Raw genomic sequence first — 12,904 nt, forward strand, 5'->3', positions numbered from 1 at the left:
CTCTGTCCTATAGGGTCGCTATGAGTCGGAATCGACTCGACGACACTGGTGCTATCTTTAAATTTGATGATTTTTTATTGTGTCTACTCTAATCTGCTGCTGAACCTATCTAGTGAATTTTTCGTTTCAGTTATTATACTTTTCAGCCCCAGCTTTTCTATTTGTTTCCCTTTTCTGGTTCTAATTCTTTACTGATGTCCTCATTTTGATCATGCATCACTTTCCCAGTTTCCCTTAGTTCTTTGTCCCTGTTTTCCTTTAGATCTTTGAGCATATTTAATACTGTTGCCTTAAACTTTTTGTCTAGTAAGTCCGTTATCTGTGCTTCATTCTTCCTTGCTCCCCAAGGGTGAGACCAGTAGAGTATCCTAAATAGCTGCTCACGGGCTTTTAAGACCCCAGACACTACTCACCACAGTAAAATATAGAACATTTTCTTTATAAACTATATTATGCCAATGAGTTAGATGTTCCTGAGACCACAGTCCTCACAGCCCTCAGCCCAGCAATTTGTTCCCTCAGGGAGTTTGGATGTATCTATGGAGCTTCTATGACCTTGCCTTGTACAAGTTGTGCTGGTTTCCCCAGTATTGCGTACTGTCTTACCCTTCACCAAAGTTACCACTTATCTATTGTCTATCTAGTCTTTTTCCATCCTTGCCCCTCCCCCTCTCAATTTTGAAAAATTATTTCTTTTTGTGTGTAAACCTTTTCATGAGTTTTTACATACATACAATAATAATAATCTTTGTTTTTTAAGAGTTTGACTATGAAATGTCTTGGTGTGGGGTGTGGGTCTCTTCAAGTTTATTATGCTTGGAGTTCATTAAGCTTCCTGGATTTGCAAATTAAATTCCTTCATCAAACCTGGAAAGTTTTCTGCTATTACTTCTTTGAATACTCTTTCTGTCCCTTTTTCTATCTTCTTCTGGAATTTCCATTATGCATATGTTGGTTTAGCTAATGGTCTCCCACAATTCCATTTGGCTTTTCTCATTTTTCTGTATTGTTTTCTCCTGTTTCTCTCAAGACTCAATAATTTCAATTGTCTTGTCCTCTAGTTCACTTATTCTTTCTTCTGCCAGCTCAAATCTACTGTTGACTCCCTCCAATGTATTTTTTATTTTGGTTATTGTATCCTTCATTTCCAATATTTCTGTTTGGATCTCTTTTATTTTTTCTATTTCCTTATTTAAATTCTCATTTTTTTTTCTTGATTTCCTTTAGTTTGTTTTTCATGTGTTCTTTTAGCCCTTTGAGCATATTTAATACTATTGTTTTAAAGTCTTCTATTTTGCCTATTATCTGGTTTTTATAGGGCCGATTCCTGTCTGTTCATATTGTTCTTTTGTCTGGGTCATCCTTTTCTATTTCTTGTATGTCTTATAATTTTTTGTTAAAACTGGGATATTTGAATATTATACTGTGGTAATTCTGAAACTCAGATACTTTTCCTTCCCCAGCAATTGTGAATTTTTTGTTTGTTGTTTGTTTTCCTAATCATTGAAAACTGTAATAGTCTGTCTGCTTAACATCCTGCTCTAACTACTGTTGAAAAGACGGCCCTCCAAAAGCATGTGGATATCAAAGACTCTGATTCAGAGCCTGTGTTCTCCTAGGGTCTTGTAGGGAGTTTCTTTGTAGTTCAGGGAGAGAAAAAAAAAAGGCAGGATACAGAAAAAATCTGTTTCTCCCACTTCTCAGGGATTTATTACTTCATGTGGGCTATAGTCGGAAACACTGGTGGCATAGTGGTTAAGTGCTATTGCTGCTAACCAAAGGGTTGGCAGTTCGAATCTGCCAGGCATTCCTTGGAAACTCTGTGGGGCAGTTCTACTCTGTCCTATGGGGTCGCTATGAGTTGGAATCGACTTGACAGCACTGGGTTTGGTTTTGTTTGGTGGGCTATAGTCAATTGTTTTAGTGCCTCTTCCAAGCGCTTTGATTTCAATATTCTAAGTATTGCAGGAGAGCCACAAGCTCTTGTCTTTCTGCTCTTGGAAACCTATTGTTTGTGACCAATATACTAATTGTTCCCTGTTGATTCACGCCTGGTGGCACAGTGGTTAAGTGCTACGGCTGCTAACCAAAGTGTTGGCAGTTCAAATCCACCAGGTGCTCCTTGGAAGCTCTATGGGACAGTTCTACTCTGTCCTATAGGGTCACTATGAGTTGGTATTGACATAATGACAGTGGTTGTTTGTTTTTTTTTAACAGGCACTGTGTGGAAACCCTGGTGGTGTAGTGACTAAGAGCTATGGCTGCTAACCAAAAGGTTGGCAGTTCGAATCCACCAGACACTCCTTGGAAATGCTAAGGGGTAGTTCTACTCTGTCCTAACACACTCACAGAAAAAAAAAAAGACAACTGTCAGACTGAGGGTTGTACAGATATGTAGAAAAGTCTTTAACACCAAAAAATCATAGACATTTATTTTAGAGACAAATTAAAATGAAACAATGTAAAAACTACAGTAGAAAATCTATTTCTATTTCCACATATTTTGATTATGCCTAGTTAAATCAATTGACTGAAGTTGTTCGAGTTATAAGATAGTAATTATAAATAACCAGTTGCACCAAGAAATCACAGGTGCCACAGTTGTTCACATCCAAAACATAATTTGCTAATCTTATTAAAGATGAATAAATAAAAACAAAAAGAAATGCTCTAAACTTACCAGTAAATCTACAGTGCAGAGACTAAATCACATTGATTAAGAGTAGGATTGCAAGCTGATTAATGTAATTGCTGTCAGTAAGTTGTACACCTGTAAAAAATTATATTGGCAAAAGTTCTGTGATAGATTTTTTTTTAAAAATAGCTGCTGAGGGCACTTATGCACCACTAAACACCTCATGGGATTTTGTTACTTAGTTTAGAGGTTTAGGGTCATGGTTCAATGGGACATCCCAGTTAATTGTCCTAATACTGTGTTCAGTGCTTCTGTTCTACCTCCTAGTTCATTGCATAGTGCCTGGGGTCTTAAGAGCTTACAAGCAGACATCCAAGGTACAGCAATTGGTCTCTATTTCCTGAGAAAAACAGAGGAAGAAGGAGGTCAGGAATAAGAGGAGGAAATAGAATGTGCCGCCAACTGCCTCCATGAACTGCCTCCTTTGCCATGAGATCAAAGATCTGGATGCTGCCCGGCTAACATTACTGAACTTTTTGATGAAAGATTCTATAGAAGAAATCCGATCAAAAGGGAAAAAATTCAGAACAGGGTTTCAAATTCTCATGGAATCTAGAAATTCTGGATCCATGGAGGCTGGATGGGCCCTGAACCTATTGTTCTGAGATAATCTTTAAACCTTAAACTAAAAATATCCTCTGAAGTCTTCTTAAAACCAAAAAATAGTCTAGCTTAACTAGTAAAGAACATCTGCCTTGAGCATTATGCTCTTTTGGAATCTAGATGGGATCAAACTGACAACAGCATATCAAAGGATTACATAGGAAATTTAGGGGGCAGTGAGTTTATGTTAAGGGGTGTGATGGTTGGATTTGTTTGTCACCTTGGCTGGGCCATGATTCTCAGTGTTTTGGTAGTCACGTGATGTTGTGGTCACTTTCCTGTTGAGATTTGATACATGATGGGATCTGCTGTGAGTAGCCAACCAGTTGAAAGTGAGTTTCCTTGGGCATGTGGCCTGCATCAAGTGTGGACAGACATTTAAGCAGGGCTTGGGAGCTTTTGCTTATTCTAGATGCTGCAGCTGGATCCTGTTCGTCTGACCTCCAGTTCTTGGTACTTGAGTTAGCAGCTAACCTGCAGTCTTGCCTGCCAGTCTTGGGATTCAGTGATCTTCACAGCCTATGAGCAACAGCCCTTTCTCCAACCTGCTGATTTTGCGTTCACCAGTCCCTGTGTTTAAGGGAACTAGGAGAAGCCTCTATCCTGACCCATGGACTTGGGACATTATAGCCTCTACAACCACGTGAGCAATTTCCTTAATAAAAATCTCTCTATCTCTCTCTCCATATATATACACATATTTACACCTTTACTGGTTTTGCTTCTCTAGAGAATCCAACCTAAGACAATGGGGGAGAAACAACTCAGAAAAGGAGAGTGTGAATGGATGCACAACTTGAAGAATGTGACCAATGTCACTGATTGTACATGTAGAAATTCTTGAATTGTTGTGTGTTTTGCTGTGTATATTCTCAACAGCAACAAAAATAAATTATTTTTTTAGAAGATTATCATAATGAGAAGCCTCACAGAAATTTCTCATGTTCTGTTCCACACAAAGTCAAACATTTTGGACACTAAATAAAACAGCATGAGGCTTTCCTTGATGGCTGAATCCTATGTTTTCTTGCATTATTTTGTGTCAAACTTTTTCTCCATCAAGCACTGAGGATTACTTTTGCTGCATGTGAATTTGTTACTGTCTTTTCATTAAATTCTACCCAGTTGTCTTGATTATAATAAAAGCATGTGAATCCTTGGTCTCTTTTGACATTTATAATGAAATTTCAGTAGAACTCTGGTCTAAAATATCAGGCTCCATAGAAGAATTCTTTCATCACAGAATTTCAAGAGGTGAACTCCATTTTTATCTCTGCCTTTTATCAATTTCTTATTTTGAATCTACTTTGGACACTCTTAGGAATCCCTAGGTGGCACAAATGGTTAAGCACCCAGCTGCTAACTAAGAGCCTGGTGGTTCAAATCCACCCAGAGGCATCTCAGAAGAAAGGCATTACAATCTACTTCCAAAAGGTAACAGCAATTGAAAACTCTATGGAGTGCAGTTCTACTCTGAAACACATGGGGTCACCATGAGTCAGAATCAACTCAATGGCAACTGGTTTGGTCTTTTTTTGTTTGTTTTGGACACTAAAAATGGTGGCTTGCGAGTGTCTGACCTCTAACTTCAGGAGGGGTAGAAAAGAGAATCACGATCAGCATCAGCCCAAGGCTCATTCTTATGAGGTGCCAAACCTTTTCCAAATTCTGACACCAGCTGTCCCTCCCCCCCGCCCCCAAGGCACTCTCTCTTTCTCTGCTGGGCTCATTAATTCATTGCAATGACCACAGAGAACTCACAGACAATACTCATGATTATGGGGTTTATTAGGGAAGCAACAGGTTACGATCCAGGACCAGGAATGACTCAGGATACAGTTATTTGATCAAGACAGCTTCTTCCCAGCTATGTCTGCAGGCAGGCCTCTCTCTGGCCCTCGGCCCTTCAGCCTGGCCTCTGCCCTGCTCGGGAAAGTGTTACAATAAGTGCCTGGAGGCACTCCACTCTGCCAGGACACCTTCTGCCTGAAGGTGCTCTGCTCTCTTGCTCTGTGGGTCAGCACACCCACTGTAGCCACCTTGCTCCATGAGCCAGGAAGTCCACCGTGCTGTATCAGGCTGGTTCTCCTGGTTCTGCTGCTATCATTTCTCTGCCACTGCTTCTCGACATCTCTGGTGTTACAGCTCTCTCTCTCTGTCTAGGAGGTTCTCAGCGAGGGACCCTGAGTCCAAAGGATGCACTCCACTCCTGTCTCTTCTTCTTAGTGGTAGCGAAGTCCCCCCTCTGCTCTGGAATTGGCTCTCTTCTAAGCCTAGAGGGATGGCAAAACTGACCAATCCCCTCGTTAGGGTTCCATACACCTTATTTGCATGGTCCCACCCAATCATTTTGCAGGAGTGATAAGCCATGCATGGCTAGAAGGGCCATATTAAGTAACTCACTATACCACAGGCACTCTTAGTTCCACTAAGGTTCTGAAATCAGACACTAGAAACTTAGCATAAACTAACAGATGTAAAGTGTTCAGATGGGGTCTTTTTATCTTTCCTGCTTATTTTTCAGTAGCCTTGGTGGCAGAGTGGTTAAGCACTTGGTTACTGACCAAAAGGTTGGCAGTTCGAATTCACCAGATGCTTCTTGGAAACCTATGGGGCAGTCACAGGACATTAGCCGCAGGCGAGAACAGCTCTTTAGCAGAAATTGTCCAGCTTCTTCAGTTTGCTTGCCTCACATGTATAGGGGACATGGGGACTGAACTCATATTCTGCACACAGGATTTGGGTTTGAAGTTGTTATATATACATTAGGGAAAAAAAAATCCATTGCCGTTGAGTTGATTCAGACTCATAGCGACCCTATAGGACAGAGTAGAACTGCCCATAGGGCTTCCAAGGAGCGCCTGGTGGATTTGAACTGCCAACCTTTTGGTTGGCAGCCATAGCTCTCAACCACTATGCCACCAGGGTTTCCACTATATTTATAGATAATAGAAAAATGCATTTTTCTCCCAGAATTTCCTTGATTTATGACTAATTTCAAATGTAATATCATAGAAGTTTTCTTTTGGTCAATATTCATTTCTGGGAATTCAGAACTGTGATGGCACCTTCTCAGTAAAAGGAAGTTAAAAATGTGGTACTTGAGGTTATTCTTTTGCTGCTAGTAAACTAGCAAAATACACTGTTATACATCTGTAACAAAGAATTTCTACCAACATTGCAGTCTGCACTTCAAGTTCACCCCTGAGGAAAGAAAAAGATTTGGAAATTTAACTTTCCTTTGATAAATGTCAAGATCGCAAAGAAATGAACAAGAATTTAATTTGAATTCATTAATTTAGAAATGCATACCTACAAATAGAAAAAGAATGTATCTTAAAAATATTCAAAGTTGCTGGTATTACATCTTCATTATTAAGCATAAAATTTTAAAATAATCTTTTGTGGTTATAAGGAAGTAATGCTGCTGAAATGACTTCTAGTTAGCAGTGACTCCACTAATACAAAGACACTCCCTGCATGCACTTATAGCATATACAGGTGTACTTCACAAACTGGTGAGCTGAGTTTTCAAGTCCTAATTTTTTAATTTTTTAAACAATACAGCCTGCCTTTACTTCCTACGCAGATTAATCTTACCTGAAAAAGAAAATCATCACTTCAAAAAGCTTTTAAAGTCACTTAGAAATAAAATATACATCAAAATTCTAGTTTGATTGGTGATGTAAAGAGCTGCAGTAAATATAAAAACTGTTGTTAGGTGCTGTTGAGTCGGTTCTGACTCATAGCAACTGTATGTACAACCGAAATATGAAAACTATTGGAGTATAATCTTCTACTCTTCAAAGGCAGGGTATTTTATTAACAAAATTTAATGGTAAATTAAAAGGGATTCCTGGAAAAGGAATTACTGAGTCAAATGGCATTTCCAAGGATCTTGATGTGCATTACTAAATTTGTTCCTACCAGCAGTGTATAAGCAACCCCATTTCACCACACTATCGCTAGCACTGAGTGCAGACATTTATATAAAGGAATTTGTGATAGCAAAAATGGAATCCTTTCTTTTTATTTGCAGTTATTTGATTATAAAGAATCACAGATAGGAGGTGAGGCTCACAAAGAGGCCTTGGAAGTTACCTAGCTCTACTCCTTCATTTTAATTGAGGAAACTGAGATTAAATAACCCACCCAAGGTTATATGCTACTACTTAGCTGCACAGTGGTAAAGGAAACTGTTAAATGTCTCCTGACTCTTTATCTAGGCTTAGTAATTTTTCTTTAACAGCATGTAAGAGATAATGCTTATTTCCAGTCACCTTAAAATGAAAATGACCTTTAAAACCTTGCATATATTCTTCTCTATCTACCCTCAATCAAAGGGCCTAGATAAGCTCATCCAATCTCATTACTTAAAATGCTATCCACGATCTCCCAAATTTTTACCTCCAGCCCTATCCTCTCATCTGAACTTGACTCATGTATCCAACTGCCTTCTTGAATCTAAAATTAGACATCTAACCATCCTGATAGTATGAGAAGTTCTGTGGAACTACTCCCTAGCAAAGCTGGTAAAAATTATTTTTTAAAACCTATTAAAAGCCTCTGGAACACTCCCAAAGACAAAAAACAAATGAAGGAACATGTATTCAAGAAAATCTACTAAAATTCAATAAGAACAATGGTGGTGTTTGAACTGAGAACTGCTATCTTCCCCTCTCCCAACTCAGAGAAACAAACTCCACCACAGACGAGGGTAACCAAGAACACAGTGATTTGAATCCCCTCAGCTCCCAGTTAGAGGTTATTTTCCCAGGAGGGGTAGGACATCAGTATTTCTCATTCTGCCCCAAGACACCTGCTGCTGAGGCTAAGTTTCAGGTGAGTGCAGCCAAGAGGTGGGGGATCCCTTCTTCTGCCCAGCCTCCGTTTGTGAGATGGAGGTTCTACCTTGGGTGCAGTTTATCGCAAATACTAGGGCCCTGATTTCCCTTGTTCCAGCTCATGGCAGGGGTTCCATGCTGGGAGAGGCAAGCCAAGACCTGAGGCTACCTCCTCCCTCTCTTCACTGAATGCTCAGCTCCTAAACTAGGGCTGTCACTCGGGCAGAAGTGTGCCATTGTCCCTACTGCCAGCTCCAGAGTCTTGGCGGAGATCTTGCCTGGAGTGAAACAACCTATACAACAGATAGCTCCTAATCTCTTCCCAAAGGAGCTGACTTCAACTGTAAGAGTATGGAGAAGGTCAAGCCTAAAGAAAAAAGGCACTCTGAAAAACACCTCAGGCTATGATGAAAGGCACCTGGGAGGAGACACTTAGATTCATTGGGAATACAGGCTAAACTGTAGGCTGGCCAGTTTGCTGGAGACAATCAGAGAAAGAGACAGGTGGAAGTAGTTTGCCTAGGGTTGAACAAACCTCAAACACTTACCTTGGAAATCATCCTTCAAATTAGCCCAAATTTGATTGGTTTAGTCTATGGAGATATTTATTTCCCAATTTATAATGACAGAGCAATCGGCCAGCTACTAACCTGCTGCTGTTGAGTCGATTAGTGGAGCTTAAAATCTGGGTGTGGCCAAGTAAAAAGATGGTTAAAGAGAGCCATGCCAAAACCACTCACCCAAGGGTGACTGTGGACATATCCAAGGTTACATCCCTTGAGGAGCAACATAAGAGACTATACATGGGGAAAGAGGGGGGTAGACTCCATTAAAATAATCCAGTCGCTAAACAAATCAGTAAATAATAATAAGCCCTGGAGATAAGAGAGCCAGTACCTACAGTTGCTACAACATATATATCAAAAATTTCCAGTTTCAAAAAAAAAAAAAACTACAAGACCTGCAAAGAAACAGGAAATTATAACCATGACACCAGGAAAAAAAAAAAAAAAAAGCAGGCAACAGAAACTGCCTGTAAGAATGACCAGGTGTTGGAGTTAACAAAGCCTTCAAAGTAGCCGTTATAAATATACTAAAGGAGTACATGCCAAAGAACTAAAGGAAACCATAATAAAGAAGTAAAGGAAGGTATGATGACTATTTACATCAAGACATTAATTATTTAAAAAAGGAAAATTCTGGAGTTGAAAAGTACAATAACTGAAATAAAAAAGTTACTAGAGGGGTTTAACAGTGTATCTGAACTGGTATAAAAAAGATTCATGAACCTGAAGATAGATCAATAGAGATTATGCCATCAGAAGAAAAAAAGAATAAAGAAAAATTAACAGAGCTTCATGGAACTGTGGACCCTATTAAGTATGCCAACATAGATGTAATGGTAGTACCAGAAAGAATGGAGAGAAAGGAGTAGAAAAGGTATTTGAAGAAATAATGGCTGAAAACATGCCAAATTCATTGAAAAACAATAATGTACACAATCAAAGAACTCCAAGTAGGATAGATGCACAAACAGTTAAATAGTGGCAAAAATGCTGAAAGCCAAAGACAAGGAGAAAATCTCAAAAGCAGCAAGAGAAAGATGACTCATCACTTACAAGGGAACTCCAGTAAGATTAACAGCTGACTTCTCAGCAGACACGATGGAGACCAGAAGGCAGTGAGATAACATTCAAAGTGTTGAAGGAGGAAAAAAAACTGTCAACCAAGAATCCCATATCCAATAAAGCTATCCTTCAAAAATGAAATAAAAACATTCCCAGATAAACAACAATTAAGAGAATTTGTTGCTAGCAGATCTGCTTTGGAAATCTTGGTGGTGCAGTGGTTAAGAGCTATGGCTGCTAACCAAAAGGTTGGCAGTTTGAATCAACCAGACACTCCTTGGAAACCCTACGGGGCAGTTCTACTCTGTCCTATAGGGTCGCTATGGGTCAGAATCAACTCGACGGCAACAGGCTTGGTCTTTTTTTTTTTTTTGGTAGATCTGTTTTATAAAAATACTAAAGGAAATTCTTCAGGATGAAGGCAAGTGACCCAAGATAGTAATTCACACCCACATGAAAAAACAAGAGCATCGGTAATTACGTAATTACAAAAGACAGTACGTGTATGTTTTTATCTCCTTTCTTCTCTTAACTGATTTAACAAGCAATTGTGTCATACTAGCATGGACCAGTAATGGGAAACTTGCTTCCAAAAATGGAGGGCACCAAGAGACCAAAGAAAGAGGCAGGCAACTCCAAGGTGGCAGCAAAAGTTTATTACGGAGACTTTACTTACAAGGCAGGTCCTGGGCAGCAGCAGGACCAAGCACACCTGTGTGCCCACAGTGGGAGACACAGCAGAAAAACCCTATACCCAGGAAAAAACCAAGACCCAAGCAGTTACAAACCAAGGATGCCTCTAGACTTACACAAGGCTGCTTCAGCAAGAATTACATAAGAATGATTTAGCAAATAGCAGTGAACTAACTGGAAAGCATGAGGGCAGCCATATTTGGCCTCACAAAACCTTTTTTCCCTTCAGTCCACCCCTTGAGGCTAGCTCTTACAATCTGGCACATTGCCTTTCTTCTGCAAGGTACCTGAGGGCCTCGAGAAGAGGTGTTACACCTTTGCAGGTCAGGACATACAGCATTGCTGTAGTTGGAAGCACAGACCACACCAGCGATATAGGCAAACACAGCAGAAAAACCCTATGCCCAGGAAAAAACCAAGACCCAACAAAAGTCCTTGCCTGTCAGAGGGGAAAGAGGAAAACCAGGCTACCATAGCAGACCAGCCATCAGTTGTATACAAGACTTCTGCTTCTTAGAGGAGAGGGAAGGCAGATCCAGCAGCACGTTAGCCTGTGCTGGGGAGGGGTGGGTGGGGGTAATCTTGATATGTCACTGGAGCAAGTACAATTCTTGAAACAACAGACTGGTGGAAAGGGTACTGTGCTGATGCAGTTATTCATGCCATTTGTTTAACGACACCGTCCGATAGCTGATGATGGCTTGGAAAACAGCCCGCTGACCCACCCATTTATGGGCAAAGCTGTGAAAGGGTTACAGCTCCCACCCTTGTTAAGGGCTCTACCTGGCAGAGAGCATTATAAGCTGCCAACAATTGTTTCTGCATAGGACTGTATTGATTTTATGTCCCCCTCCACAGCTGGGACCAAAAGCCTAGGGGCACTTTAGTTCCATCCTGATCTTGCCACAAAGCCCAGTCAAAGCCATCTTCAGTGCTGCTTACATCTAACCAGAAGGGTAACTCTTTCCATATTGTACATAGCACTTTCACTTGTGCAACCAATACCTTTGCCTTCTCAAAAGCTTGCTGCAAGAGGCACCCCTTTTTACTCAGTGGTCTTAAGCACTAAGTCAAGTGGGGAATAAATACTCTCTAATACCCCAAAAGACCCAAGAAGGCCTACACTTCTTTCGGTGTCCTAGGGGTGGGATAAGCATGTATCTTATCAACTATGGCTTCAGGCAACACACAGGTCTTACCCAACCAGACGACCTGTAGGAATTTTACTGACATTCCCAGCCCCTGCACCTTTTGGAGATTCATGGCCCATTCTTTCCCCTGTAGGTGGATGATTGGAGTCTAGATATTCCTGTAACACAGAAACAGCTTCAGCAGTTAACATGATGTCATCAATGTAATGAAACCAAAGGATAGTAGCAGGGAAGGGGAAAAAAACTAGACACCCAGCAGCCACACCATGGTAAATGGTGGGATTATTAGATACCTGAGGAGTAGCACCTGGAACATCCATTGCTGTCCCTCCCAGGCAAAGTCGAACTGGTCCTGAGTGGACAGGGCTAGAGGGATGCTAAAGAACACATTGGCCAGGTCTAACACAACATGATACATGCCAGGTTTCAACTAAGGGTTTCCAACAAGGAAGTTATGTTTGGGACTGCAGCATGTATAGGAGGGATCACCTTATTCTCTGTAGTTCATGGTCATACACCAAGACCCATCGGTTTCTTCACAGGCCATAAGTTGTAAGGTGCTGTCAAGTCAGTTCCAATTCATAGCGACCCCACATACAAAGAACAAAACACTGCCTGGTCCTGCACCATACTCACAATCTTCTTATGCTTGAGCCCATTGTTTCAGCCACTGTGTCAATTCATCTTGTTGAGGATCTTCCTATTTTTCACTGGCCTGCTACTTTACAAAGCATGATGTCCTCCTCCAGGACTGATCCCTCCTAATAAAATGTCCAAAGTACTGAGGCATAGTCTCACCATTCTTGCTACTAAGGAGCATTCTGGCTGTACTTCTTCCAAGACAGATTTGTTTGTTCTTTTGGCAGTCCATGGTATATTCAATATTCTTTGCCAACACCACAACTCAAAGGCGTTAATTCTTCTTCAGTCTTCCTTATTCATTGTCCAGCTTTCACATGCATACGAGGCAATTACAGCCATATAAAAAAACCTGTTGCCATCAAGTCGATTCTAACTCATAGCGACCCTACAGAACAGAGTAGAACTGCCCCATGCAGTTTCCAATGAGCACCAAGTAGGGCTATTAAAAGCCCTATGGGCTTCCTGGAGGATACCTACCCTTTTCAATTACAAAATGGTTTCACTGATTTCCTTACATAGCCCAATGTCTCCTACTCTTCGTGGTGGGGGCAGAGTCACTATTTCCCATGCCGTATTTCCCCTCAAGACTGCTTTTACCACCTCACCTGCAGTTGGAATTCTCCCACAGACATGGCCAAAGCCAAACCC

This window comes from Elephas maximus, chromosome 1 (genome assembly GCF_024166365.1).
Source record: "Elephas maximus indicus isolate mEleMax1 chromosome 1, mEleMax1 primary haplotype, whole genome shotgun sequence".
NCBI lineage: Eukaryota > Metazoa > Chordata > Mammalia > Proboscidea > Elephantidae > Elephas > Elephas maximus.